Below are 10,358 nucleotides of genomic sequence, written 5' to 3' on the forward strand. Positions count from 1 at the left end.
CTTATCTCTAGAATCACAAACAATCCATCACTCACTCTTGATTATGAATTTAGTAATTAGAGAATTGCTAGAATTTATTTGTTGGCCGAAATATTTTATAACGTTTTTTTGCTACTAAATAAAAATAAAATGTTTTTTTATTTTATTTTAAAATTAAATAATTAAATCAATTAGTTCCCTAACTAGCTTAGTTATAACATAAAATAATAAAATATTTTTGTTACGTTATAACAGAGCTATTCTAATTCATATCCATTGAACAAACATTATTAATGATTATTATGATAACATGATTGGATTTAGGTCTTTTTGGTTTAAAAGTTATAATATATGTTCATGGTTTGAGTTTCTTCTTTGATCTTGAATCAGGCTTTATACTTTTGAACTTTTTACTTAGTTTGTATTAATAACCATAATTTATTCAATTAATTTTATGCTTATAATTTAATCAACTAAATTTTAATTACAATCACTTTACAATTTATTCAATTAATTTTATGCTTATAATTTTAATTACAATCACTTCCATTAACAATTTTAACTAATTATGGTTCTCCCCTAATCAAGGTTTGATCTCTTAATTGTTAAAGGCTGTATTTAACTTTCAAGTAGAAAAATATTTCAAACCATGTAATTGGTAACCTTACAGTGCAGTTGGAGTGTACCTAATCAACCAAACATGTTGAGCATCGTGCTTCCCATCATCCATAATTGGAGGTCTTAATCAGCAGACTAGTTCCACTTTTTTTTGGTAAATAACTCAATATTACATACATGATTGACATTTTATAATAAATGCTAATGAAGGTTCATTAAAGGGGAACACAATCCTAATCGGTAATAATATTCCAAGCAAACCAACAACATCGAGCAACAATATAGTGTTCCTTAATTACTAAGCAATCAATTTTCTTCGTTTTCTTCAACTTCTTTGTCTCCAACCTTCACATCACTTCCCATCATCCACTTGGAGGTCATAATCAGCGTACTAGTTCTACTTTTTTGGTTAACTAACCCAATATTACAAACATGGGTTGATATTTTGTAATAAATGCTAATGAAGGTTTACTAATGGGGAACACTATAGTAACCAGTAATAATATTCCAAGTAAACTAACAACATCAAGCACCACTATAGTATTCCTTAATTACTATGTAATCGATCTTCTTTGTTTTCGTTGGTTTCTTTATCTCCAACTTTCACATCATTCACTGACTTCTCTTCGTCTGTCTTTACCTCCTTCTTCTTCCTCATCTATCTCATTCTCAGACTTGCATTCTTTCAGAGCCTTAACAAGACTTTACAGGCAAAGATCAGCTTGATCCTTAGACTCATTCTTTGGCATCAAATTCTCTGCCACGTCAGCAGGACTCATCTTCTTCATCTTCAACAGATCATGAATACTATCAAACAATGGATGATATTCCACTCCAAGATAATTCTTAGCCAACACCTTAAACCCTTCATACCCACAGAATCCCAATTCAATATGCTTATCCATCCTTCCCCTCCTTATCAATGCAGGATCAAGCTTCTCAATATGGTTGGTGGTGAAAACAATCAACTTCTCTGCACCACATGCAGACCATAATCCATCAATACAATTAAGCAACCCTAACCGAGTAACCTTGCTCTCCTCCTTACCAGGAGGTGGAGCACCCATTGCAGCCTTCTTCTTCTCCTACTCCTCCTTGTTCTCCTCCTGCTGGTCTCCTCCGATCTTGCACTTCCCTGATAAATCCAAAGAACAATCAATATCTTCGATGACGATTATTGACTTGCTTGTAGTATTCAACAAGAGCTTCCTCAAAGCACTATTATCCTTCACTACAGTAAGCTCAAGATCATAAACATCATAATCCAACAAGTTAGCCATGGCTACAATCATTGTGGATTTCCCAGTTCCTGGAGGACCAACAAGCAAGTAACCTCTCTTCCATGGCTTCCTAATCTTGGTATAGTACTCCTTGCTTTTGCTAAACTTCACCAAGTCTTGAATGATCTCAAGTTTCATCTCAGGCTCCATTGGTAGGGTTTCAAATGTGGTAGGGTGCTCAAACGCAACGTGACTCCATGTTGAGGATCATGACACCGGCGACCTTCCTTCAATGGCTGCAGCTGCTGAAGAGAAGAAATGAGAACCAGATGAAAAACAACAAAGAAGAACAAGAGATAGTCAAAATCTAAGAGACAAAGAGAAGAACTTATTGACTAGCAATAAAAGCCAATCCACATTCAGTCTCCTCCACTACCTTTATATTAGAAAGTAAAACACTGAAAAGTTAACCACTTAACTAGTTTTTCATTAGCTAGCATAATCCACTATCATACTTATAATTGGCCTACAACCTTAAACATGATATTATATTATATTCATAACCAAAACACTCCCTTTTGTCCAGTCAAACATCTGAGCATCAGTTGACACCCCATTCTTCACTCCATACTGAGGTATGCTTCATCCAAGCTTCAATAGAGAGGTTCACCATCCTTCTAGGATTGAACACCCAGCTACTCAGCACCATGCTTCGATCACATCTCTAGCTCAGCATCAACACTCCCCCTTGATTGAAGCATCTTCACTCCTAATTCTGCTCTCATTCTCTGGTGCTTCTCAGTTGGTAAGGGTTTGGTGAACACATCAGCTAACTAGTCACTAGTGTTACAATGTTTCAGAATTATTGAACCATCAGTTTCAAGCCCCCGAATGAAATGAAGCCCCACATCTATGTGTTTGGTTCTCCCATGATAAGCTGGGTTCTTTGTAATGGCTATGGTCGATTGGTTATCACACCAAAGCACAGATGAGGCTTCACTCTTCATTCCACACTCACTCAGAATCCTTCTCAGCCACACAAGTTGGCATGTAGCCGATGTAGCAGCTATATATCCAGCCTCAGTTTTTGATAGAGCCACCACCTCTTGCTTCTTCGAGGACCAACTGACAGAACACTTGCCAATTCGACAAACCATGCCTGATGTGCTCTTCCTGTCACTCAGCGATCCTCCCTAATCAGAGTCTGTTAACCCTTCCAAGCAGCTATCTCTACCACTGGGATAGGACAAACCAATGTTTGCAGTCCCTAAGAGATACTTCACAACTCTTTTTGCTGCATTGAGATGTTCGACCATCAGTTTACTCATAAATCTTGAGAGAAAATTCACAGCATAACATATATCTAGCCTTGTATGCACAATGTATAGCAACTTCCCAATAAGACTTCTGTATAAAGTAGCATCTGCTAATTCTTCATTGTCTTCAAGTGAGAATTTCTCATTAACTGCCATTGGTGTCTCTACAGACCTGCTGTGTTTCATATTCATCAGTGATACAAGCTCCTCAATGTATCTCTTCTGTGAGATAGAAACACCTTCACTGCTTTGATGAATTTCCAATCCAAGAAAGTATTTAATTTCACCCAAATCAGACATGTCAAAAGTCCCCATCATCTCCATCTTGAATTGCTCGATCAAGACTTGAGAACCATTGGTATACACCATGTCATCTACATAGAGACTGATTAGAATGAAATTCCCTTTTCCATCCTCCTTTCTATACAATGTATGTTCAGTTTCATTCCTCTTATACCCATGATGCCTGAAATGAGCATCGATCTTGTTATACCACACTCTCGGTGCCTGCTTGAGCCCGTACAAAGCTTTCTTTAGTCTATATACCATATGCTCTTGCCCACTGACCTCATAAACTTCAGTTGAGCTATATAAACCTCCTCAGAGATCTCCCCATTTGGAAAGGCTGATCTCACATCAAAATGATACACTAATTGACGGGTTTGAGCAGCAATCGCAAGGACAATCCTCATAGTCTCAAGTCGGGCCACTGGAGAGAGAATTTCATCATAATCCAAACCAAATTATTGCACATATCATTTGGCTACCACCCTTGCTTTATACTTTAGAATCTCACCATCTCCTGCCAGTTTGGTCTTGTATACCCATTTAAGACCCACGGCCTTCTTCCCGGTTGGTAGTTCGGTTAGCTCCCAAGTATTGTTGTTTTTAATTGCCATCAATTCAGCATCCATGGCTTTCGGCCACTGCTTATGCTTCACGGCCTCTTTGTACACCTGTGGATCACCTACATGCAAAGCATAGGAACAAGAATTATATACCTCAGCAAGAGATCTTGTTCTCCTTGATGGTGAATCTTCACTGGTCTCCTCTGAAGAGCTTGTGTCATGAGCTTCAACACTTGATCTTGGATTATCATCACTGTGATTCTTCCCATCAACTTCACTAGAATTCAGCTCTCCCAACGTTATCACTACTCCACTTGCACTAGCTTCCCAAACCCATCTTGAATTTTTGTGGAATATAACATCTCTACTCACAATGATTTTGGAAGCTATAGGATCAAATACTCTGTATGCCTTGGGTTCAGAGCAGATCCTACTAAAACACACTTCATGGACTTTTTCTCTAACTTACTAACCTTCTGCGAAGTAGTTAATGCAAACACAACGCTTCCAAACACTCTAAAATGACTCACATCTGGCGTTTCCCCGTGCCACAGCTCATATGGTGTCTTGCTATTCAATGCATTAGTTGGGGACCTATTAATCAGATATACTGCTGTTGACATTGCCTCAGCCCAGAAGACAGTTGGGAGTCCTCCATCCTTGAGCAAGCACTGGGCCATCTTGACAAGAGTCCTATTCTTGCTCTCCCCCACACCATTCTGTTGAGGTGTGTACACAGCCGAGAACTCTCTTCTGATTCCAAGCTCCCCGCAGTACTTATTGAATGCATGAGAAGTAAATTCTCCTCCATGATTGCTTCTCACTACCTTTAGCTTCTTTCCTGTTTCCCTCTCCACCATTACAAGGAACCGTTTGAAGCACTCAAAGGCTTCACCTTTGCTAATCAAGAAGTAAACCCAACACTTCCTACTGTAATCATCAATGAGTAAGAAAAAATACGTATTACCTCCCAATGGAGACACATTCATCGGTCCACATAGGTCCATATGCACTAGCTCTAAACAGTTTGAGCTTCTTCTGGATCTTGTGATCGGGCATTGGCCTCTTGCTTGCTTATATAGTGCACACTCTTCACATTGTGACACATTGTAGAGCTTAGGCAACCCACAAACATCTCCTTTTCTGGCAAGTATCTCTAAGCTTTTGTAATTCAAATGGCCGAACCTTCGATGCCATAATTAAGAAACAGGATGCTCGCTTACAGCTAAATTCAGTCTTCCCATCTTTGAGAGGTTCACAGGAAACATGTTATTGCTCATCCTTAGTATCTCAAACATTAATTCTCCTATATAATCATCAGTGATGATACACTTGTCTTTATAGAACTTGACTGAGTATCCTTTGGTGAACAACTGTCCCACGCTAAGCAAGTTGTGAGCTAACCCGGAGACCAACTACACTCCTTGAAGCTGCTTAAATCCACCATTTTTATACTGATAGCTACTATACCAACTCCGAGCACCTTCATTTCCCTATCATCTCCGAGACGAACGGTGACCTTTTGTGACTCATCCAAGCTTGTAAACAAACTTCTCTCACCCGTCATGTGATTTGAACATCCCGAGTCCACCAACCAAACCGAGCTCGAGGTCACGACTGCATCACAGATCACGACGAAGATGTTGCTGGTGTCTCATTCCTCCATAACCAAGGATGCTCCCTTCTCTGTAGATTTACTCCTCTCACGGCACTCAGCCTTTATATGACCATATTTTTTACAGTGAAAGCACTGTATGTTAGCTTTAGAGTCACTCCCTTGGCCTCTAGATGACCTGCCTCTCCCTCTCCCCCTGAAGAAGCCTCTTCCTCGTCCCCGACCTGAGTTCGACCCAGCTAGTGCACTAGAGCTTCCTTTCTCCTTGGAGTAAGATGACGAGCTATCACTTCTCACAAATAATGCCTTCTCCGCAGCTTTCCCTGCAGATCTATTAACCCTGAACTCATGTGCTTGAAGTGACTCACATAGCTCATCAAGAGTGAGACTCGACAGGTCTCTGGACTCCTCCATTGCGACGGCGATGTAGTCGAACTTCGGCGCCAAACTTCGCAACACCTTGGACACTACCTCAGCCTCCGAGAGCTTGTGCCCGAGTCCTCTCACAAATGTGGCAGGGTGATTAAACGCAACGTGACTCCATGTTGAGGATCACGAGACCGGCGACCTTCCTTCAATGGATGCAGCAGCTGAAAAGAAAAAATGAGAACCAGATGAAAAATAACAAAGAAGAACAAGAGATAGTCAAAAGCTAAGAGACAAAGAGAAGAACTTCTTGACTAGCAATAACAGGCAATCCACATTCAGTCTCCTCCACTACCTTTATATTAGAAAGTAAAACACTGAAAAGTTAACCACTTAACTAGTTTTTCATTAGCCAGCATAATCCACTATCTTACTTATAATTGGCCTAAAACCTTAAACATGATACTATATTATATTCATAACACAAACACTCCATTTTGTCCAGTCAAACGTCTGAGCATCAGTTGACACCCCATTCTTCACTCCATACTGAGATATGCTTCATCCAAGCTTCAACAGAGAGGTTCACCATCCTTCTAGGATTGAACACCCAGCTACTCAGCACCATGCTTCGATCACATCTCCAATTCAGCATCAACACTCCAAACCAACTTCCTAAACTCACTGTAATCAAAGATTGAGCTGTTGGTGTAGAGCTTTCTCTTCCTCTTACATGCAAAGAATGGCCTTTTCCCTGTTGGATAACAAGAGAAAGATAAGAGTCATTGACAATTGCTCTATGTCTCCAGTGAAACGTCAGACGGTAAGACCGTTTGTCATCGTCTGTCGGGTAGAAAGATATGGTCTGTCTGTTGGATGATATCTTGTTTGAGTACCACTAGAGCTTGATACCACGCAACTCATCAGTGATCTCTTCATTCTCGGCCATGCTCGAGGGATGAGCTTATCACCGTCATGGCCCATCTCGGCTTTGAGACGTTTGGCTGCGTTCGGATGTGGTGTTGGAGAGGTAGGACTCGATGGCGGTGTAGGCCTCATCTGCGTTTGAGCCGTTGGCCGACGATTCAGTGAAGGTCGATCTCTATGTATGGATAGATGAGAGTAATGAACTTTGTGTAGTATTTGGAGAAGTAGTTCTCAAGCTGGTTTGGAAAGTATTGCTTGCAAACTGCCCACAAGAACATCAAGCTTGCTTGTTGAGCCTACACCGGCGAAGCTCTCACTGTTTATCATTTTTATCTTTTTCTCTTTTGTGTTCTTGTATCTCTCTGGTTGTGTGATTGTTGATGGTGCTCTTAAGTGAGTTATATATAGAGGTTATTGCTGGTCTTTGAATTATTCAAAGACTGATCATCATGCATGGTTTGTGAGGAGCCGACATTGTTGACTAGTTGTTGGTGTAATTGTTTGTTGTTATTATTATTATTATTATTATTATTATTATTATTATTATTATTATTATTATTATTATTATTATTTCAGGGTTTTAATTTCAATTAATTTTTAATTATGTAATAATTTCTATAAAATCTGGTCATTAAACTTCCTAGGACTAAAGGCTAGTTCTTTTAATTTATCGTTATTATAATTAGTTTTTAAATTCTCGTTACTTAACAATTAGTATTTATTCCTCATATGTATGCATAATTCCTCATATATATGCATAATTTTTCATATAAATCAATAGCCTTTTGATTTATTGGTAAGACATTGCTTAGCCTTAAATAAAATATTTATTTCAAAAAGAACTCAAGATCAAACTATAAAGCTCATGTAAAATGACGGCATAAGTGCGTGTTGAACTTGCAAATACGCTCCATACCTATACACGTCTTTAACTTCTCTTAAATTGGGATGCTTGTCTTTTTTTTGTCAAAAAAAAAATTCATTTAAAATCTCAACATAATGTTTAATTTTTTTCTTAAAATAATTTTATTTTGGGAAGATTACTGTTTACCCCTCGTGAATTTCAAAAATTCCCAAACAACCCCTCCAATTTTGGCAAACCCCAGACAACCCTTCCGTTATCGTTTAACTTTCCTTTTACCCCCTACCGCTCACTTGAAATGCGACCATGTTATGAAATTCCATTTTTGCCCTTGAAAATAGCAAGAAAAAACGGCCACTCACATCATGCCCAATCTTTATACATACAATTTTGCATTTTTGTTTGTTGCCTTTTGTCAAACAAAGTTTAGAAGGCTCATCACATCTTCTTCTTCTTCTTTTTCTTATTCTCCTCATTTGGTTTACTATATTTGAATTCTGCCGGTTTCTTGATAAGATTAGAATTTCTTCGATTCGATGGCTATTGTTCACGGCGCTGACTTCTTGGGAATTGGTGTTAGCTTAGCTGGGATACGTAAGCGATTGGGTCTTGATGTTCCCCATGTCAGGGTGAAGTTTATCACACTCGATGGATATAAAATGGTTTGTCCAATAGAAAATGAGGTTGACTTCCAGCGGATGTGCCATTGTCGATCTTGTCGAGACCGATGCTGTGATATTGTCGAATCCTACTGAAAATGAGTTTTTCTCGTTATAAGATTCTTCTCTTTTATGTTTATCTAGTTGTATAAGTTGATTACCGTTTAACGTCGCCTGTCTCTGTTTAAATACATTATTTTTATTTTTAACAATTGTCTTCTTTGTTTAATTTATTTGTCAGTATTTAACTATTTGAATTACTGTTTAATATTGCAACGTATCATTTAAACATTTTATGTCTCTGCTTAAAATATTTTCTGTTCCATTTAAACTGAAGTATTTCCAGGTAGTTAATGGAAAATTTATGGTATCCCGTCTATCTCGTTAATGAGAAAAGCCCGGTCCCCCGTGCATTTCCATTTCTTTCCTCGAATCTTAAGTGTCAACTAGCTTACGGACTTCACACCATAAATGAGAAGGAAGACCACTTCCCCTGAACACCCCCTCCTCCTCGTCCTCTGCTTCTTCTCGGATGAGTTTTATCTTCATGTGTCTAGGATATTCGTTTAAAGGATTTGTCGTGATCATCCTCTTCTGGAGAATTGATCACTCAACAAGTTAAACTTTTTTTTCCTATTCAAGTCAGAAAGCCCGCCTAATTGCCTGAATAAGGAGGATGATGGGCAAGCAATTAAGAGGGCATTTTGACTTGATCAAGACAAGAAAATTTTCACGTATTGCTTGATTGCGGAGGATTCTCCGGAGAGGGTGACCACGACACATACTTTAAAACGAAATTGATATTTATCACTTGAGAATTGTTCTCATCGTTTAAAAAATTTTCCTTAGTATGCAAATATTATTGTCTTTGTTTAACTGTTTAACTGCATTTTTTAACTGTTCATGTTCTACGTTGTACAGGTTCAAGTTGATGCGCATGTTATGCAACCGCCGTGAGCATTCAAATGTACAGATACTTGTTGAGGAAAGCCGAAATCATAATAGATGAACTAGGATAGACTCGCAAGTGTCCGATGTCCGTGAAGACATTGTAAATGTTGTGGATGTTGTAAATGTTGTAAATATTTTATTTGAAATGAAGCAAACGTATCTAAGTGTGAACTTTTGATATTTAATCAGAGGCCATTGTAAATGTTTAAATATTATAAATGAAACAAACTTATTTGAGTGTCAACTTTGATATTTAAACATTTTTAGAAACAAAAAATGGCATTGTAAACAAACAAAATGTTAAACAAAATCGACTTACTACTTAAACAGTGACAACGGTGTTTAAACAAAAAAATAAATATGTTTAAACAGTGACAATGGTTTAAAAAAAATGATAAATATGTTTAAACGATATACAAATTATTTAAACAGTGAACCGATAGTTTAAAGAATATATATAATTGTTTAAACGTAAAAAGATTGACGTTTAAACAGAGACCCATGAGGTACCCAAGATGATTGATGGAATGCCTGTAACACAATAATTTGGAAAAATATCCATCTTCAACACGATGTCGCAGAAAGCATTCAATTTAAACAATCACATATATTTTAAAACAGTTAAATCAAAATTTTTAAATGGTTTACATATTGGTTTAACAGACATAATGTCAGCAACAACATTCAATTTAAACAATGAACAAGCAAGCTGCTCAAGTGTCCTCTTCATGGAGGCTCTGTCAGTGAACACAATGTCAGTAAAAGCATTCAATTTAAACAATAACATATATTGTTAAACAATCAAATGATAATATTTAAACGGTTTACATATTTGTTTAAACTATATTAAAAGATTTTAAATAGTGAATGAATATGTTAAACACTGAATCATATTTGTTAAACATTTAAGATTGATATTTAAACAGAGAGAATCATGATAAGTGGAGTACTTTCCTTTGAGTGATGACAGGTTGGCTTCTATCGTCACTTGCTTACT

At 37.7% G+C, this 10,358-nt stretch overlaps 1 pseudogene; it reads right to left on the bottom strand.

Moving 5' to 3' along the window:
• Window positions 1-1,205: 1,205 nt before the first annotated feature.
• On the bottom strand, window positions 1,206-7,021 carry LOC120255642 (annotated as a pseudogene).
• Window positions 7,022-10,358: the final 3,337 nt, after the last annotated feature.

The sequence above is a fragment of the Dioscorea cayenensis genome, unplaced genomic scaffold (assembly GCF_009730915.1).
Source record: "Dioscorea cayenensis subsp. rotundata cultivar TDr96_F1 unplaced genomic scaffold, TDr96_F1_v2_PseudoChromosome.rev07_lg8_w22 25.fasta BLBR01001118.1, whole genome shotgun sequence".
NCBI classification, from domain to species: Eukaryota; Viridiplantae; Streptophyta; class Magnoliopsida; order Dioscoreales; family Dioscoreaceae; genus Dioscorea; species Dioscorea cayenensis.